Source organism: Stegostoma tigrinum, chromosome 6 (assembly GCF_030684315.1).
Source record: "Stegostoma tigrinum isolate sSteTig4 chromosome 6, sSteTig4.hap1, whole genome shotgun sequence".
Classification (NCBI taxonomy): Eukaryota; Metazoa; Chordata; class Chondrichthyes; order Orectolobiformes; family Stegostomatidae; genus Stegostoma; species Stegostoma tigrinum.
This window is the reverse complement of record NC_081359.1, coordinates 100,416,044-100,436,777: the sequence shown is the minus strand read 5'-3', so window position 1 is coordinate 100,436,777 and position 20,734 is coordinate 100,416,044. Positions and strand designations below refer to the sequence as shown.

Sequence of the window (20,734 nt, the reverse complement as noted above, 5' to 3'; positions counted from 1 at the left end):
TTAGCTCAAAAGGTAAATCACTGGCCCAAATCATCCAGGAATTACAATCATTGACAGATTGTCACTCCACTATTAACCTTCTTCGACAATGAGCAAGCCCCATTTCTCGGATAAGACTCCTGATCCAAGCCACTTCAGAAATACAGAGGGTAATTTCAATCAGACTCCTTCCTCGCAGCAATGGATCATTATTAGGAAGCCAAGACACTTCCTTTTTTTCATCCAATAGCTGCCTTTTTCTGGTAAGTTTATTTACTAACACAAGGAGGGTTTTGGGCAGAGAAACAACATTTCAGTCCTTTAGTAAACAAATGTGGGTAAATTAGCTGGGGAAAATGTTGGTCACATGTACAGGCATACAGTGAAAAGTATTGTTTTGAGTGCTATCCAGTCAAATCATACCTTACATTAGCACATCAGAATGCAGAATATATTGTTACAGCTAAAGAGAATGTGCTGAGACAAATCAACTCTAACATGTGAGAGGTCCATTCAAAGGACTGATAACAGCAGGGATCAAGCTGTTCTTGAATCTGTTGGAACATGTTTTCAAACTTGTCTATCTTCTGACTGATGGAAGAGAGTATAGCTGGGGTGGGAGGGGTGTTTGATTATGTCAGCTGCTTTCCCAAGGCAGCAGGAAGTGTAGGCAGAGTCAATTGAAGGAAGAGATAATGGGAACTGCAGATGCTGGAGATTCCAAGATAATAAAATGTGAGGCTGGATGAACACAGCAGGCCAAGCAGCATCTCAGGAGCACAAAAGCTGACGTTTCGGGCCTAGACCCTTCATCAGAGAGGGGGATGGGGGGAGGGAACTGGAATAAATAGGGAGAGAGGGGGAGGCGGACCGAAGATGGAGAGTAAAGAAGATAGGTGGAGAGGGTGTAGGTGGGGAGGTAGGGAGGGGATAGGTCAGTCCAGGGAAGACGGACAGGTCAAGGAGGTGGGATGAGGTTAGTAGGTAGCTGGGGGTGCGGCTTGGGGTGGGAGGAAGGGATGGGTGAGAGGAAGAACCGGTTAGGGAGGCAGAGACAGGTTGGACTGGTTTTGGGATGCAGTGGGTGGGGGGGGAAGAGCTGGGCTGACCGAAGATGGAGAGTAAAGAAGATAGGTGGAGAGGGTGTAGGTGGGGAGGTAGGGAGGGTTGAAGGAAGGAATTGAAGGAAGGCTGGTTTCCGCAATGCACTGAGCTGTCTGTAATTTCTGGCAGTCTTGGACAGAGCAGCTGCTGCACCAAATGTGATGTATCCAGATAGGTTATTTTCGATGATGCAGCTTTAAAAATTAATAAGAGTCATTGTGGACATGCCGAATTTCCATAGCCTCCTGAGGAAGTAGAGGCATGGTGTGCTTTCTTGACTGTGGCATCAGTGTGAATTGACCAGGAAAATTTGTTGGTGATTGTTACTCCTAGGGTGTAGAGGTTAGATAAGGGGGTGGAGTAAGTGAGATAAATAGGAAATTGGGGAGGGCAGCCATGGCTAGAGTGGGAAGTGGGTTGGATAGCAGTTTGTGAGGTGGGTTCACTTTGAGTGGGAAGTAGACTTTGCAAATCTGGAGAGATGTCAGACGGTGTTAGATTCAGATGGTAGGGTCTAGCCAAGTCTGGTTAGGGAGGAGTTGGGTGTTCATGGGATTGGTAGGGCGTTAGGGGTTGAGTTTAGGTATTGGAGCTAGTCAGATTGTGTCCAGTGGAGGGGGTTAGTTTTAGAATAATGGCGGAGTCGAGTGGTGGGGACTATTCAGGTTGGATCAGGGGAATGTCAGGGGACAGTTAGGTGGGAGTATCAGACAGGGTGCCAGAAGTGTTGGTTCCGTGGTTACCCAGGAACTGGACATGGTTACAATCAGATCGTACAGGTATTGTGGTTGACAGCCCAGAAAGAGGCCTTTAGGACTTTTGAGTCTGTGCTAGTGAAAAACAACCACTGCATCCCAAAACCAGCCCAGCTCGTCCCCGCCTCCCTAACCTGCTCTTCCTCTCACCCATCCCTCCTCCCACCCCAAGCCGCACCTCCATTTCCTACCTACTAACCTCATCCCACCTCCTTGACCTGTCTGTCCTCCCCGGACTGACCTATCCCTTCCCAACCTCCCCACACATAATCCCCTCTCCACCTATCTTCTCCACTATTCACCTTCCGTTCACCTTCCCCCCTTCCCTATTTATTCCAGTTCCCTCTCCCCATCCCCCTTTTCTGATGAAGGGTCTAGGCCCAAAACATCAGCTTTTGTGCTCCCGAGATGCTGCTTGGCCTGTTGTGTTCATCCAGCTCCACACCTTGTTATCTAAATATTCCAACCACTTTCCAGGAATTAGTCCACAGCCTTGAATGCCTTGCATTGCAAGTATACACCTTCTTAAATGTTGTGAGGATGTCTGCCTCTCCCACCCTTACAGGCAGTGAGTTCAGCCATGATCTTATTGAATGACAGAACAGGCTGAATAGCCTTTCCATGCTCTGTGTTCGTATACTTGTATGTGTGTTCAATAATGCAAAACATTAGTTAAAATGTGATAATCATACTGCTGATGTTCCTCATCTTGAGAAAATATTGCGTTCGGGGATTTATAATAGCAAGAACAGAACAGTGCTCCATACGGAGATTCAGCAATGCAGCTGCTTTGCTTCTTTTGCTTTTCAACAATTTTTTTTTTTCTTGCTGTCTTTCCAGCAGTAGCTCAAGCTTTTCTGTTCTCAGTATTTTCTGGAGTGAATTTAAACACTAGGATGTTTCAATTCTCCTGCAGCTATGGTAAACATGGGAAAGGTGTTCCTGAAATAATTCCATGAAGGCCAGTATCCCATCACCCTTTATTTACAACTGCATTGTACTACACAATACATGGGCTCTGATCAGCTAGCTCAGAGCCAGAAATTAGGGAGACTCTCAGAGACGCCTACTTAAATCTGTCAATGAGGACTCTCTGACTGGACCAGGTTATCAGTCCCAATCAGGGAACTCATGTTCTATGAGGTCCAACTGGTTTACCTTATTCCAAACACTCCAGATCCTGTTAACCAGGAAGTCCAGTACCAGGGCTCACAGTTTTAGGATATGGGGTAGGTCACTTATTCTTCAGATTAGGAAAACTTTCTTCACCTAAAGGTTGGTGAGCCCATGGAATCCACTGTCACAGAAAGCATTTGAGGCCAAAACGTTGAATGTTTTCAAGAAGAAGATAAATATAGTTTTGAGGGGTAAAAGATTAGAGGGTATGAGATGAAAGTGAGAACAAGAGTACTGAGTAGGACGATCAACGATGATCATTTTGATTGGTGGACTGACTCAAAAGGCCAAATGGCCTGCTCCTAATTTCTATGCTTTCACTTTTTGTGAACGTTTGAGGTGTTGAGCAGGATCACCAGGATTTTGAGGCAGTGGCAATATATCTATGACAGGATGGTGTGCAAGTTGGCAGGGAACTCAATACCGATGTTGGTCCCATGACACTGCAGCTCTTATCTTTGCAGTAACAATTGTCGGGACCAGAAACCTGTCCAAATCACCCTGATAAGCTGCGGTAGTGTATCCTGTTGATAAAGCATCATCTAGCCACAGCAACCAGCTAATCTATCATTAGCAAAAGGAACACATAAAAACTCAAACTTTGGGCTTGAAATGTGCATGTCAGCTAAATCACAGGATTATGATCAGTTTGAATTTTGAATTCACCAATGCAAAGCAAATGAAAAAGTTTGTACTTGATGTCACTTTCTTCTAAAACATTTTATTCATGTCTTAAAAAAGCTTTTTTTTGGAGCGTAAATTTTTGTGGGTCCCCTTCTCCCTCTCCATGTTGAACTGCCAATATATTGGCGATCAGCTCCAACAATCACACCATCCAGTATCTTGCCCTGGTGATGGTCTTTATTGAGCAAATAAGTTAACAACAAAAAGAAAACCAGATGAACTGCAATAATAGGCTTCCAGTCTGGAATTACTTGTCTGGTTTTGCCACCCGAGAAGAAAATTTAAAGTTTTGGTGAAGATCTGCAGCTCGGGTTGTGGGTGAGGTTGTTGACTTGTTCACCGAGCTGGCTTGTTCTTGTTCAATCATTTCGTCACCGTGCTAGGTAATATCATCAGTGAAGCCTATAGATACCACACATGTATATACCATACATAAATATACCATATACCAAGCCCAAACAGATCAAAACTGGAAATGACACTGCTCACCATAACAGACCAGACAGTATAAATTCCAAGCAGAGGAGAATAACATTGCTTCATCGGAGGATCCACTGATGATGTCAATTAACAATGGTGGCGAAACGTCAACGAGAACAAACCAGCTCGGCGAGCAATTCAACAGAGAGGAATTTCATGACCCAGGAAGAACCTTTCACAGAGACATTGCATGTCAGCAAATCACAGGAGATTCAAAATTGAGCATGATTCTATCCAAAGCAAACTGCAGTGACAATACCTTAACATTTGAATCGCAAACTTCTAGATTTATGCCCCAATTCAATAAATGAGCACCAAAGTTCAGGGGAGCATTGAGGGAGTGCTGCATGGTTGCATGATGCTGGCTTCGATTTACCGAAATATTAAATCCACCTGCCTCGCTCATACGTTCTAAATGGTCCCACGGTACCATTTTGAAGAAAGATAGTGGAGTTAACCCTTGTGGCTTGGCCAATTGCCATCACCAAAACAGGTTATCTGGTCAATACTATGTAGCTGCTTATCTGGATCTGCTCTGTGTGTGTGAACACCAACAGAACATAACCTCAGGTTGGGAAGCAGGCCATTTAAGACTGAGATCAGGAAGACTTTCTTTACTCAGGGGGTAGCAGCCTTTGGAATTCTAGAGGACTATGCCAGTGGGGATTTTCAATTATTAAGCAGCTTGAAGACAGTTTCTAAAGCCTTATATTTTTAAGATATCTGCAAATAGTGTTGAAAAATAGTATTGAGCCATGATCAGCCATGATATAAAATGGCAGGGCAGATTTGTATGGCTGAACAACCGACACCAGTTCTTAGGTTTCCGATTAGATTGATTGCCATGTTTCCTATATGACATTAACGACTACACTTCAAATGTAGTTTATTGGCTCTGAAGTGAATTGAAAGGTGTTAGGTTAACACGAGCTTGTCTTTCTTTGCCTTACAGTTAAGTTAATTGTATCAATTGAGGTTAAGTCTATACAGATGTATGGTAATCATTGGATGGTTACTTGCTCAATTAAAGAGACACTAATATTAAATATCCTTTGAAGTCTTGAATTATGTTATGGTGCCCATTAAAAGCGCTGTTCTTTTTCAAATTTAATTTTACAAAGTTTGATTTGGATTACTTTAAGTATGAAGAAATGTGACCCAAGAGTCGAGTTGGAACATACATTCCAGCTATATGTGAATAAATCTTCGGTCTTTCTTGACCAGCTGGCTATCAGACGTTCTGCAGTTCATAACACATGTTTTCGTTGTGCAGGGATCACGAAGCACTGAAAGATGAGAAGCATTATTAATATATATGCACTTAACAGAGTCACTCCACACAATAAGTAACATACTTATTGCCAAAATTAACAGGATTAACTAACAGAGAACAATACAGATAAAACTTTTATGATGATGGGTCATCCAGAATTATTCATAGTCAATTTTATTTTTAATTCTTTGAATGTGTTGTTTTCAAAAGGACAACTGTTACAGAAAAACTGTGGATTTAAATTCAGAGACTGCCTAGCAAAGTCCAGCCTGCCTGCTTGACTGAAACCAGTGGACTATCACTGGTGTAAAGTGCCAGGGATTTTCAAAGAGAGATTTAACACAAAAAAGATACGAGCGGAACTATCTCTCCCCACTCAGCAGAAAGCCACCTCTCACAAGCATGTGTGCATTATCCTCCAGGAATACACTCCAGGAGAGGGATTCAAAAGCCAGTTTCAAATCAATAGAAGTGTACCAGTGTAACTGAACACTTTCATGCATACCATCCTGGATTAACATTAGTGTGTTGTTAAGGTTACTATTGAAGAACCATCCCTTAGTTACCTTTGTGTTGCAAGGGTACCCTTCTTACTGAAAAAAAATTTGAAAGGGTATCAGGACAAAGTCCTACAAAATCAAGAATCTCAAGAAACATCAACCTGATTGGTAATTGACAGAACAGCTGCAGTTTTCAAGTGTCTGCTCTTCATAAACAATTCATATTGAGTTGGACCAATTTTTTACCTTTACTTTTTGGGCACACTAATGTGTGTTTAGGTTTTGTGTTATTTTCTCTTCATGTGCAATAATTAATAAACTCATCATTTTTGCTAATTTAAGACCGCATACTGAAATTGACTCCTTTTTAAAACAAAAGTTCATTTGGATGTGGAAGAAAGAAATTCACAAGGAAGGGGATCCTTTACAAATTAAAAATATTATAAAGAAGCAAGTAGATTGGCAAATAAGCAAAGGGAGCCAATTCAAGGCTCCTCCTCTGGGAGCTTAATGGTATGGGGTGTCTTATATGGAGAGTTTAAGGATACAGAAGTTTTGTTGCAGTTGTACAAAATGCTGATTAGACCCCGCTTGGTGTATTGTGAACAGACCTGGGCACCTCTCCATAAGGGGGATATATTGGCCTTGGAGGGAGTACAATGTATGCTTACAAGGAGGATTTCCTGGGCTTCAGGGGGTACAAGGAGAGAATATCCAAATTGGGCCTTTTTCCTGTAGATTTCAAAGGTTAAGGAGTGGTCTGATCAAAGTCTTCAAGATATTTACAGGAAAAGACAGGATAGAAAAACGTAATCTATTTCCACTGGGGATTCTAGAACCGGGGGCTTTGTTCAAAAATTAGAGCCAGACCATTCAGGAAAGTTGACAGGAAGCACATCTACACGTGAAGGATAGTAGAAGTTTGGATCTTGTGTCCACAGATGACAATATATGCAGGATCAGTTGTTAATTTTAAATCTCACAGTTTTTTGTTTGAGCAAAGGTTTCAAATGATATAGACTAAAGGCAATTTGTTTAAATTAGGCCCCAGCTCAGCCATGATTTCATTGAATGGTGGAACAGGTTTGAGGGGATGAATAGCCTACCCCTGCTCCTCTGTATTCTGCCTGGAACCATAGAAAATTGGAGATCCTTACCATGGTATGGTCATGACAATATCTGTGTCTAATGTTCAACTACTCCCTGGAGAAATGCATTGAACCATAGGAGGGTTATTTATTCTTTGAACAAGCTGTTTTCTTCTGTCCGACAAGGTAGAATGTGGAATACCTGTCCACTGTGTTCTTAACGTAACCATCAGAATTTGCCATAACAGTCATAGTGTACGTCAATGCATAATTGAGTTCCTTCTCTTTTGTCCCAAATGATTTATCTTAATCCTAATTTATGTAAATGGCATATTAATTGACTTATATAAAACCAGTGTTAGCCTTGACTTTTGGGTGTGAAGTTGAAAAATAACTGCACAGAGGCTGGTATCCAGTCAGCAAATCACCTTTTATTTGCACGTGCATCGTATACGGACTCTGACCAGCTAGCTCAGAGCCAGTCCTTGGAGTGAGTAGACTTTCTGAGACTCCTGTTATATCTGTGAGCCAGGGTGCCCTGATTGGCCCAGGTTTACAGCCCCAATCAAGGAACTCGTACTCAATGTGATCCACCTGGCCAAGCTCATTCCAGTCAATATGGAGGTAAAATGTCCTGCCAGTGGATTATAGTTTGTCATATTTCACCAACTTCATACCCATTATTTGGCCTAACATGTCATTGCAGTCAATCAACTGGTTTCAAAGGCATAGCAATTCTATAGAGATAACAGTGTGGAGCTGGAGAAACACATCAGGCCAGGCAGCATCAGGGGAGCAGGAAAGTTGATTTCATAAAGGTCCCGACTCAAAACATCAACTTTCCTGCTCCTCTGATTCTGCCTGGCCTGCTGTGTTCCTCCAGATCCATACTGTATAATCTCTGACTCCAGCGTCTGCAGTTCTTACTATCTCTGAATGAGATATAAATTCTACATCCTTGCATCTTCCTCATGGTGTTTAGCATTTTATTTATGTGGAACAGTAGCAAAGCATTCCTGTTCTGGCTCCACATAAATGCAGCGATGTTGCCATGACAGGATTTGTGTCCTCCCCTAGTGCTGTTCCCCATGTAGGACCTATCTCTAAGCTTAATAAACATCTAGCTTCCTGTAGATAATATGTACCCTAATCTCTGCAGCTCAGCTAGTGTACTATCATTGCAGTCCTCCTCCCTCCTATGACTTCATTGGATTAAATGCTTTTATGAACATCGTTCTGTATTGTTCGTTACTTTTCTCTGCCTTCTCTATCAATATTAAACTGCATTTATGTAGCACTGTCAAGGTAATAAGGTGTATGATGGCTGTTCATTGAGGTATGATCATACAACATGGATTTCAGCAAGGCGTTCGATAAGGTTCCCCACAATAGGCTATTGTACAAAATGTGGAGGAATGGAATTGTGGGAGATATAGCAGTTTGGATCGGAAATTGGCTTGCTGAAAGAAGACAGAGGGTGGTAGTTGATGGGAAATGTTCATCCTGGAGTCCAGTTACTAGTGGTGTACCGCAAGGGTCGGTGCTGCGTCCACTGCTGTTTGTCATTTTTATAAATGACCTGGATGAGGGCGTAGAAGGAGGGGTTAGTAAATTTGCAGATGACACTAAGGTCGGTGGAGTTGTGGATAGTGACGAAGGATGCTGTAGGTTGCAGAGAGACATAGATAAGCTGCAGAGCTGGGCTGAGAGGTGGCAAATGGAGTCTAATGCAGACAAGTGTGAGGTGATGCACTTTTGTAGGAGTAACCGGAAGGCAAAGTATAGGGCTAATGGTAAGATTCTTGGTAGTGTAGATGAGCAGAGAGATCTCGGTGTCCATGTACACAGATCATTGAAAGTTGCCACCCAGGTTGACAGGGCTGTTAAGAAGGCATACAGTGTTTTAGCTTTTATTAATAGAGGGATCGAGTTCTGGAACCAAGAGGTTATGGTGAAGCTGTACAAAACTCTGGTGCGGCCGCACTTGGAGTGTTGTGTACAGTTCTGGTCACCGCATTATAAGAAGGATGTGGAAGCTTTGGAAAGGGTGCAGAGGAGATTTACTAGGATGTTGCCTGGTATGGAGGGAAGGTCTTACGAGGAAAGGCTGAGGGACTTGAGGCTGTTTTCATTAGACAGAAGAAGGTTGAGAGGTGATTTATTTGAAACATAAAATAATCAGAGAGTTAGATAGGGTGGATGGGGAGAGCCTTTTTCCTAGGATGGTGATGGCAAGCACGAGGGGGCACAGCTTTAAATTGAGGGGTGAAAGATATAGGACAGATGTCAGAGGTAGTTTCTTTACTCAGAGAGTAGTAAGGGAATGGAACGCTTTGCCTGCAACGGTAGTAGATTTGCCAACTTTAGGTACATTTAAGTCATCATTGGACAAGCATATGGACGTACATGGAATAGTGTAGGTTAGATGGGCTTGAGATCAGTGTGACAGGTCGGCACAACATCGAGGGCCGAAGGGCCTGTACTGTGCTGTAATGTTCTATGTAACATTTGATAGAGTCACATAAGGATATGTTAATGTTAGGTGACCAAAAGCTTGCTTATAGAGTATTTAAAGGGAGGAAAGAGAGGCAGACAGGTTTAAGAATGAGTCAGTCGGTATCTGAAATCTAGAAAAGTTTGAAACCTTTGTATTGAACATTGGGTGCTGCAGCACTCCCAGGGTGACATCATCACATATGATGGAAAATTTGTGGAGGCATGGTGTTTGAACATGTGTCATGATATTATCACTGATTCTGCACAGACACTGGTGCACACATGCAATGAAACAGACACTAGCACACGTAGACACCATAACACGAAGGCACTAGCACACATTGACAGATAGGCTCTGAGGAAGGGTCACCGGACCTGAAACGTTAACTCTGTTTTCTCCTTCACAGATGCTGCCAGACCTGCTGAGCTTTTCCAACAACTTTGTTTTTGTTTCTAGACACCAACAGATACAGACACTGACACACACGACTAGAAATTGACAAATGCACACACACATATGAGCAGATTTTGGTTCGCACACAGATATTGTCATAGTGACTGAAATATACACATTAAGGCAAAAACTAGCGCATATCATATTGAAAAAGTTCGTGGCACTCTGGCGGATTGGGGAAATTTTAAATATCGGCAAAAGGTTACTAAAACAAAATCAAAAGAGCTAAGAAAAACTACAGAAGGAAAATAACAGAAAACATAAGCACTGATACCAAAAGCTTCTATAATTTCCAAAAAGGAAGTGAATAACAAAAGTAATTGTCAGCCCTTTAGAAAATGAAAATGGCAAGGTAATAATGGGAAACTCAGAAATGACAGAGGCACTAAACCATTATTTTGTCTCTGTTTTCGCAGTGGGAGATATTTATTTTTTATCAAAAATAGCAGTTAATACAGAGAAACTTGGTGAAATTACTATGACTAGAGAGAAAGTATCAAGTAAACTGGCAGGATTAAAGACAGATACGTTCCTGGGGCCTGATGCCCTATACACTGAAAAGGGTACTGAAGGAATCGGTAGCAGGGATAGTGGATGCATTGGTCAATAAAGCACAACAAGGTCTCCACTTCCTCAGAAGCCTAAGGAAATTTGGCATGTCCACAAGGACTCTTACCAATTTTTATAAATGCCCCATAGAAAGTATTCTATCTGGATGCACCACAGCTTGGCACAGCACCTGCTCTTCCCAAGATCGCAAGAAACTACAGAGTCACGAACACAGCCCCGTGCATCATGCAAACCAACTTTCCATCCATTGATATCATCTGTACTTCCTGCTGCCTCAGAAAACCAACTAACATAATCAAAGGCCCCTTCTCACCCTAGTTATACTCTCTTCCATCGGGCAGAAGATATAATAGTTTGTATACATGTACAAAAAGGTTCAAGAACAGCTGTTGTTATTAGACTTTTGAACGGACCTCTCAAATTTTAAATTTAATGTTGATCTCACTGTTTGTGCACATTCTCTGCAGCTGTAACACTACATTCCTCACACTGTTCTATTGCCTTTATGCACTTTTTGTGGTATCATCTGCCTGTACTGCATGCAAAACAAAGCTTTTCACTGTACCTAGGTCCATGTGACAATAATAAAATCAAATTTAATCACAAATCCCCCGGATTGTGGAAATGTACCAGTGGATTGGAAACATACCAATGTGACACCCTAAATCCAAAAAGGAGATAGGCAAAAAGCAGGAAACTACAGACCAGTCAGTTTTATCTCTGTAGTAGGGAAGTTGCTGGAGTCACTTGGAAAAACAAAGCGCAATTCACCAGTGTCTGCACAGTTTCATGAAGGGCAAGTCATGTTTGACAAACTTGCAGGAGTTCTTTGAGGGAGTAATCAGCAAAGTGGTTAATGTGAATCAAGCAGATGTCATATATCTAGACTTCCAGAAAGCATTTGACAAGATGTTGCATAAAAGACTGTTCCAGAAGGTTAAATGCCGGCAATTAAGATTAGAGTACTGGTTTGGGTAGAGGATTGGCTGACGGACAGAAAACAGAGTGCTGGGATAAATGGGTCCTTCTTTGGATGACAAACTGTAACTAGTGGAGTGCCGCAAGGGTCTGTTCCTGGACCTCAATTACTTACAATCTATATAAACAATCTACAAGCAGGGGCAGTTTGCAGATGATGCAAAAATAGGTGGGAAAGCAGGTTGCGATGAGATGAGAATAGGGTAGGGGGTGTGGTTCTGAGTGGGGTGCTCTTCAGGCGGACAGTGTGGACCCGATGGGATGAATGGCCTGCCTTCACACTGTAGGGATTCTATGATGATGAGTTTGTAGATGGACATCGTAAGGCCAGGATCATGGGCCAGATTCTGGCAGACGGAGTTTGATACGGATGAGAGCAGTGTTATCTATTATGGGTGCAAAATTAAAATAGCAAATGATTATTTCAATGAGAAGCAAATTCAAAGAGCATCAGTCCAGAGGGATCTGGGTGTCCTTTGTGCTTGAATCATAGGAAGTGTGCATGGAGGTGCAGCAGATAATAAGAAAGACAAATGGAATCCTGGCACTTATTGCAAAACAACAGCATTATAAAAGAATTGTTTTTATCATTACGTAAGGAATTTGTTAGATCATATCTGGAGTATTGCGTCCAGTTTTGGTCCCCATACTTGAGGAAAGATGTGGTTCATGCGGACACAGTTCAGAGGAGCTTGACTCCACCGATGAAAGAGCTGTCTGTTATATAAAGAATAATTGAATAACTTGGGCTTGTACTTGCTGGAGCTCAGAACAATGAGGGAAGGGGGATCTGATTGAGGGATTATAGAATACTAAAAAGAGGTTTGATAAGGTCGATGTTGAGCAGATGCTCCCCCTTGTGGGACAGTCTGAAACAAGAGGTTATAGATATATAGAGAGAGGAGGTAACTGCAACACAAAGATGAAGAGAAACTACTTCTCTCAGAGGTTTGTGGATCTGTGGAACTCACTGCCCCAAAGTGCAGTGGAGGTAGAATTAACCAACAGTTTCAAGAAAGAAATAGATATGTTTCTGGTGAAGAGCAGGATAAAGGGCTATGAGAAACAGGCGGGAAAGTGTGTTGAGAAAAAGCTAAGATCAACTATGCTGTAGAGTGGGCTTGAAGGGCTGAATTGCCTATTCCCGCACCTAAGCCCTATGCTCCACACACATGCACACTGATTACTCAGCCCCTGTCATCTCTCCACACTGTAAGGCACTGAACTTTGATATCTTCCTCTTCTGGCAGAAAAGCAGAACTGCATGCACAAGGTATAAAATGAGAATTTTAGCAGAACCCACTAATTCAAAGTGATTCTGCCAAAATTGAAAAATTCCTGCTAAGGAGTGCACACTTCGTCAATATTTATTTTGCATACTGACATGGAGACTAGAACGCCATGGTACGCAATGTTTACTGTTCAAAAATCTTCTAAACCTGCACGAAAGATCATTGAAACAATTCCGCCAATTTCCTAGTCAGCCTCATAACGACAATGTGCCTTGACCAGAAGTCGTCAATGCATGAATTCACTGAACAATCCTATATTTCTCATGCTGATGTCCTTAAGCTTTGACACCAGACAAACAAGATCTAAGTCCAGATTTCCTAAATCTATGGAGTTGCTGAAACTTAATCATCAAATCATTGCACTCTAGGATGATAACGTTAAGTCAAAGCTAAACCCAGTCAGTTAATTCTAACTTCTGTTTGCACCTTGTCAATATATGACAGTGCAAAGTACAAGACAGTACAAACATTCAGTGATTCTTTTTGCAAAATAACGTTGAACACATCCCCAGAAGTGCAGGGAAGGTTTAACTACAATTATCTCAACTGTCTGCTGCTGAAACACTTACCCAAATTTCTCTCCTGATTATTCGCAACATTACTTGCAAATTATTTGCATTTTCCAGAAGTATTATCACACAAACATTGACATGAGCAAATGCTAGGGCGCATGGCCAAAAGCTTCATCGATGAGGCAGGGTAGAAGACTTTGCCACATCACCACCTCTCTCAAGAATTGAAATGGGATAGAGGTAGTGAAGTGGCAAAGTGTTCCTCCTCTTCCAAAGGCACTGGTTTCCTCACATCAGTTTCACCGGCACTAGGGTTTCTTAGGTAATTCACACAAGTGGTGGTTAATATGTAAGCCTATTGGTAATTGTCAATGAGCTATGTGACTGTGAAGGCCATCACAGCCATGCCTGATCATGCTCCTAGCTGCCATCTGATCACAAACATTTTCAGTGGAGATTGATATGGAGTAATTATGGAAGGGAAGCTTAGCTGGTTTTCCATATCCAACATTTCCAGTGTAGCATTTTTGTTTTTTACATCCTTGAGCCTATTCCAACTTCTATAGTGATCGTAGCTAATCTGTGAACATTCTCCACTTTGCTCTTTCATCATAAAAAAAATTGACTGGTAAAAATCTCAATACACGATCTCAGCTTAACATTAATACTTGATCTAGCACCAATCATCATTTGTAAAAAGGAGTCCCTGTATCCTTTGTGTAAACTCAGGATGGCAGGTGTGATATTACACAAATTGGTCCAACATTACCTTGCAAAACACATCTCATTGTTCCAAGTATTCTTCATCCTTATATCCCTATTTGAACAGTCAACACTCACACTGAACCTCAGCCTTTTGCCCCTACACAGCCATGACTCACAGCTACCACACTAAAAAAAGGGTAACATACATCTGAGAATCCACAGAGAATTAGAGGTCCAGAGGGTGGTGGTAAAGATAGGGTCATGTAACACGAGTGACAGCTTTCACTGCGTATTCCTCAACCACAAAGGAACATACTGTGCGCACCATCACTGGGGCAGCCACTGTAGGACTTTGTCATTGGTGAAGCTGAAACTTCCTGGACTGGAGGGCTTGTCTTACGAGGAGAGGTTGACTGAGCTCGGACTTTTCTCTCTGGAGAGAAGGAGGAAGAGAGGTGACCTGATTGAGGTGTACAAGGTAATGAGAGGCATGGATAGAGACTTTTCCCCAGGGCATGATTGACTGCCATGAGGGGTCATAGTTTTAAGGTGTAAGGAGGAAGGTATAGAGGAGACGTCAGAGGGAGGTTCTTCACCCAGAGAGTTGTGAGCGCATGGAATAGTTTACCAGTGGTAGTTGTGGAAGCGGTGTCATTAGTGACATTTAAGCGACTGCTGGACATGCATATGGACAGCAGTGAATTGAGGGGAATGTAGGTTAGGTTATTTTATTTTTGGATTAGGACTATTCCACGGCACAACATCGTGGGCCGAAGGGCCTGTACTGTGCTGTGCTTTTCTATGTTCTATGTTCTACTCCACACCCCACCAACACCTTATCCCACTTTCTCTTCTGATATGTAACTGCAAATGTGTAAACATTTTAGCTATTAATTCATTGCATGTGCAGCAGATGGGGCACTTTGGGGGCACCATTTATTGCCTGTCTTTAGTCACCCTTGTGAAGATGGGAGTGAGCTGCTGCATTGAATTGCTGTGTTCCATTTGGTGTAGGTAGGTCCACGAAGCCCTTAAGAATTGAGTTTTAGAAATTTGATGGTGATGTATTTCCAAGGTAGAATGGCGTTTGGCTTGAAGGGGAACTCGCAGTTAGAATTTCCAAGTGTCTGCTGCACCGTGCAAACCCAAGACCATGAACATCGAGACAACAAGGTGTAGAGCTGGATGAACACAGCAGACCAAGTAGCAACAGAGGAGCAGGAAAGTTGACGTTTCAGGCCTAACCACTTCTTCAGAAATGGGGGAGGGGAAGGACCTTCTAAAATGAATAGGGAGAGGGTGGAGGTGGATAGAAGATGATATCTCTTACCATGGCCATCGAGATAGGCATAGACTTGGGCTTTCATGGTGCTGTCTGATGCTTGTTGGTGAATATATGCCATGCACTTATAGATGATACACATTGCTGTGACTGAGCTTTGATGGTGGAGGGCCAAATTTTTGTGGGCGTATTATTTATCAGGTAGACTGTTTTGTCCTATATAGTGTTAAATTTCTTGTGTGTTGTTGGGTTGTACTCATCCATTTTGATGAGGAGTATTCCCCGAGATTCCTGACTTGCGCTTTCGGGAGTAAGCAGGTGAGCTACTTGCTCCATTATTTATTCATTTGCAGGGAGAAGGTATCGCTGGTCAAGCAATTATTGCCCATTCCTAATTGCCCAGAGGGCAGTTATGAGTCATTGCAGCAGACCACATTGGTATCGATCTGGAGTCACACATAGTTCATTTGTGAACCAGATGAGTTTTTTTTTCCCCCGACAATCAACAACGGTCATCCTTATATTCTTAATTCCAGAAAATATAGTGAATTCAAATTCCACCAACTGTCGTTGTGGGATTCGAACTTGGGTCCTCAGAACATTATCTGGGTCTCCGGATTAACAGTCCAGTGATAATACCCTAGACCAGTGCTTTAAAAGTTAGCTCCAAAGAAGTCACTGGATCCAAAACATTAACTCGGCTTTCCCTGCACAGAGTTTGTGAGCGCATGGGATACTTTGCCATGGTAGTCGTGGAAGCAGAGTCATTAGTGACATTTAAGCGACTGCTGGACATGCACATGGACAGCAGTGAATTGAGGGGAATGTAGGTTAGGTTATTTTATTTTTGGATTAGGATTACTCCACGGCACAACATCGTGGGCCGAAGGGCCTGTACTGTGCTGTACTTTTCTATGTTTCAGATGCTGCCAATTTTGTGTTGGAATTCCAGTATCCATAATTCTTTGATAATGGGAACTGCAGATGCTGGAGAATCCAAGATAATAAAATGTGAGGCTGGATGAACACAGCAGGCCCAGCAGCATCTCAGGAGCACAAAAGCTGACGTTTCGGGCCTAGACCCTTCATCAGAGAAGGGGATGGGGTGAGGGTTCTGGAATAAATAGGGAAAGAGGGGGAGGCGGACCAAAGATGGAGAGAAAAGAAGATAGGTGGAGAGGAGAGTATAGGTGGGGAGGTAGGGAGGGGATAGGTCAGTCCAAGGAAGACGGATAGGTCAAGGAGGTGGGATGAGGTTAGTAGGTAGGAGATGGAGGTGCGGCTTGGGGAGGGAGGAAGGGATGGGTGAGAGGAAGAACAGGTTAGGGAGGCAGAGACAGGTTGGACTGGTTTTGGGATGCAGTGGGTGGAGGGGAAGAGCTGGGCTGCTTGTGTGGTGCAGTGGGGGGAGGGGGCGAACTGGGCTGGTTTTGGGATGCGGTGGGGGAAGGGGAGATTTTGAAGCTGGTGAAGTCCACATTGATCCCATTGGGCTGCAGGGTTCCCAAGCGGAATATGAGATGCTGCTCCTGCAACCTTCGGGTGGCATCATTGTGGCATTGCAGGAGGCCCATGATGGACATGTCATCTAAAGAATGGGAGGGGGAGTGGAAATGGTTTGTGACTGGGAGGTGCAGTTGTTTATTGCGAATCGAGTGGAGGTGTTCTGCAAAGCGGTCCCCAAGATTCCGCTTGGTTTCCCCAATGTAGAGGAAGCCACACCGAGTACAATGGATGCAGTATACCACATTGGCAGATGTGCAGGTGAACCTCTGTTTAATATGGAAAGTCATCTTGGGGCCTGGGATAGGGGTGAGTGAGGAGGTGTGGGGGCAAGTGTAGCATTTCCTGCGGTTGCAGGGGAAGGTGCCGGGTGTGGTGGGGTTGGAGGGCAGTGTGGAGCCAACAAGGGAGTCACGGAGAGAGTGGTCTCTCCGGGAAGCAGACAAGGGTGGGGATGGAAAAATGTCTTGGGTGGTGGGGTCGGATTGTAGATGGCGGAAGTGTCGGAGAATGATGCGTTGTATCCGGAGGTTGGTGGGGTGGTGTGTGAGAACGAGGGGGATCCTCTTTGGGCGGTTGTGGCGGGGGCGGGGTGTGAGGGATGTGTTGCGGGAAATGTGGGAGACGCGGTCAAGGGCGTTCTCCACCACTGTGGGGGGAAAGTTGCGGTCCTTGAAGAACTTGGACATCTGGGATGTGCGGGAGTGGAATGCCTCATCGTGGGAGCAGATGCGGCGGAGGCGGAGGAATTGGGAATAGGGGATGGAATTTTTGCAGGAGGGTGGGTGGGAGGAGGTGTATTCTAGGTAGCTGTGGGAGTCGGTGGGCTTGAAATGGACATCAGTTACAAGCTGGTTGCCCGAGATGGAGACTGAGAGGTCCAGGAAGGAGAGGGATGTGCTGGAGATGGCCCAGGTGAACTGAAGGTTGGGTGGAAGGTGTTGGTGAAGTGGATGAACTGTTCGAGCTCCTCTGGGGAGCAAGAGGCACCACCGATACAGTCATCAATGTAACGGAGGAAGAGGTGGGGTTTGGGGCCTGTGTAGGTGCGGAAGAGGGACTGTTCCACGTAACCTACAAAGAGGCAGGCATGGCTGGGGCCCATGCGGGTGCCCATGGCCATCCCCTTTGTCTGTAGGAAGTGGGAGGAATCGAAAGAGAAGTTGTTGAGGGTGAGGACGAGTTCGGCTAGGCGGATGAGGGCGTCGGTGGAGGGGGACTGGTTGGGCCTGCGGGACAGGAAGAAGCGGAGGGCCTTGAGGACATCTGCATGCGGAATACAGGTGTATAGGGACTGGACGTCCACGGTGAAAATGCGGTGTTGGGGGCCACGGAATTGGAAGTCCTGGAGGAGGTCGAGGGCCTGGGTGGTGTCACGGACATAGGTGGGGAGTTCCTGGGCCAAAGGGGAGAAAATGGAGTCTAGATAGATGGAGATGAGTTCGGTGGGGCAGGAACAGGCTGAGACAATGGGTCGACCAGGGCAGGCAGGTTTGTGGATTTTGGGAAGGAGATAGAAACGGGTCGTGTGGGGCTGGGGAACAATGAGGTTGGAGGCTGTAGGTGGGAGGTCCCCTGAGGTGATGAGGTCATGAATGGTGTTGGAGATGATGGTTTGGTGCTCGGGTGTGGGGTCATGATCGAGGAGGCGGTAGGAGGTGGTGTCGGAGAGTTGGCGTCTGGCCTCGGCGATGTAGAGGTCAGTGCGCCATACTACCACTGCGCCACCCTTGTCTGCGGGTTTGATGGTGAGGTTGGGGTTGGAGCGGAGGGCTGCCCGTTCTGCGGGGAAGAGGTTGGAGTGGGTGAGAGAGGTGGAGAGGTTGAGGCAGTTAATGTCTCGATGGCAGTTTCAGATGAAGAGGTCGAGGGAAGATAGGAGGCCTGGGGGTGGTGTGGCATTGCAGGAGGCCCATGATGGACATGTCATCTAAAGAATGGGAGGGGGAGTGGAAATGGTTTGCGACTGGGAGGTGCAGTTGTTTATTGCGAATCGAGTGGAGGTGTTCTGCAAAGCGGTCCCCAAGCTTCCGCTTGGTTTCCCCAATGGAAGCGGGAGAAGGGGTCAGTGGAGGGATTCAGGTTCCCGGTTGAAGAAGTAGGCGTGGAGGCGAAGGCTGCGGAAAAACTGTTCTACGTCCAACCATGACTGGTATTCATTGATGTGCGTGTGGAGGGAGACAAAGGTGAACCCCTTACTAAGGACTGACCGTTCGTCCTTAGTCAGTGGGTGGTCTGGGGGGATGGTGAAGATGCGGCAGGGTTCAGTGTGGCTGTCTTCTCTGGGGTTGCTTGCTGTGGAGGTGGTGGGCGGAGCGATGAGGTTGTCGGCCGTGGGCGGGGTTCCGTCGGCGGTTAGAGGAGCGGGGTGGGCAGCAGCAACTACGGTGAGGGTGGTGTGTGAGGTGTTGTAACTGGAAGTGGAGGCAGTGACTGCAGCAGCGGTCCCGGAAGTGGTGTGGCCGGCAGAGGCGAATGTGACATCATCGGTAGGGTCTCCGGCCGTGTCCTCATGGTCAACGGCGGCGGGTGCATGGTGGGGGAGGGGCAGGGACATGCTCGGGATTTGGGAGGTGCAGGAATCCTGTGGGTGGCAGGAGCCAGTGAGTTGGTTGTACTTACGATTTTTGGTGTCCAGTAAAGCTGAGTAGAACTGGGTGTTCAGTCTGTGGATCCTGCGGAGGATAAAAAACAGCAGAGGTCCTCTGCAGGTCTGGGAGAGGGAGGCTCTGAGCTGGGGCAGGCTGGATAGCAGTGCCTGGAGGTGCTGGCGCATGGCTGCGAGAGTCTGTTTCAGGACTCGCAGGGAGAAACGCTTCTGAAGGGTCTGAATATTCTGGGTGCAGATGCAGTCATGGTTGGGGCCAAATTGGGAAGGCTTGAATGTAGACTGTAGTCCATTGGGAATGATCCGGTTCTGTAGGCAGGTGCTGAGGAAGGTGATGTGGCTGTGGTACCTGGTTTGCTTCAGGACATGGTCGAGCAGTTTCAAGGCTGAAGAGATTACAAGAGAGTTGTAGTGGGAGAGAGATTCCCTGAGGTTGGTCCGGAGGGAGAAGGGTAACTTCTTCAGGTTAGGCATCCCTGGAAGAGGCTTCGCAGTGAGGTTAAAATTGTATCAGTGATAATGGGAACTGCAGATGCTGGAGAATCCAAGATAATAAAATGTGAGGCTGGATGAATACAGCAGGCCTAGCAGCATCTCAGGAGCACAAAAGCTGACGTTTCGGGCCTAGACCCTTCATCAGAGAGGGGGATGGGGAGAGGGTTCTGGAATTCTTTGGTTTTCCATAATTCCATAATTCTTTGGTTTTTTTGGGGGGGGGGGGCGAATATGTTCATTTCTGAATTCAGAGCAAACTTTCTGAAGGCTATCCAAACAGGACCACCTTGCTGCCCATGGCCTTCCCCATTGCTCCCAGATTTTAACTCCCCCTCCCATTCCTTAGATGACATGTCCTTCATGGGCCTCCTGCAGTGCCACAATGATGCCACCCGAAGGTTGCAGGAACAGCAACTCATATTCCGCCTGGGAACCCTGCAGCCCAATGGTATCAATGTGGACTTCACCAGTTTCAAAATCTCCCCTTCCCCCACCGCATCCCTAAACCAGCCCAGTTCGTCCCCTCCCCCCACTGCACCACACAAGCAGCCCAGCTCTTCCCCTCCCCCCACTGCATCCCAAAACCAGCCCAACCTGTCTCTGCCTCCCTAACCTGTTCTTCCTCCCACCCATCCCTTCCTCCCACCCCAAGCCGCACCTCCACCTCCTACCTACTAACCTCATCCCACCTCCTTGACCTGTCCGGACTGACCTACCTCCCCACCTATACTCTCCTCTCCACCTATCTTCTCCTCTATCCATCTTTGATCCGCCTCCCCCTCTCTCCCTATTTATTTCAG

General features: G+C 45.3%; 1 protein-coding gene across 1 annotated transcript in view; it reads left to right on the top strand.

The window, feature by feature from the left end:
• Positions 1–222: 222 nt before the first annotated feature.
• asmtl (acetylserotonin O-methyltransferase-like) overlaps positions 223–20,734 on the top strand; it is a 74,506-nt gene continuing 53,994 nt past the window's right edge. The window contains exon 1 of the mRNA XM_059646803.1: positions 223–242. The gene's annotated coding sequence lies outside the window, so the exon portion shown is untranslated. The remainder of the gene's footprint in view (positions 243–20,734) is intronic.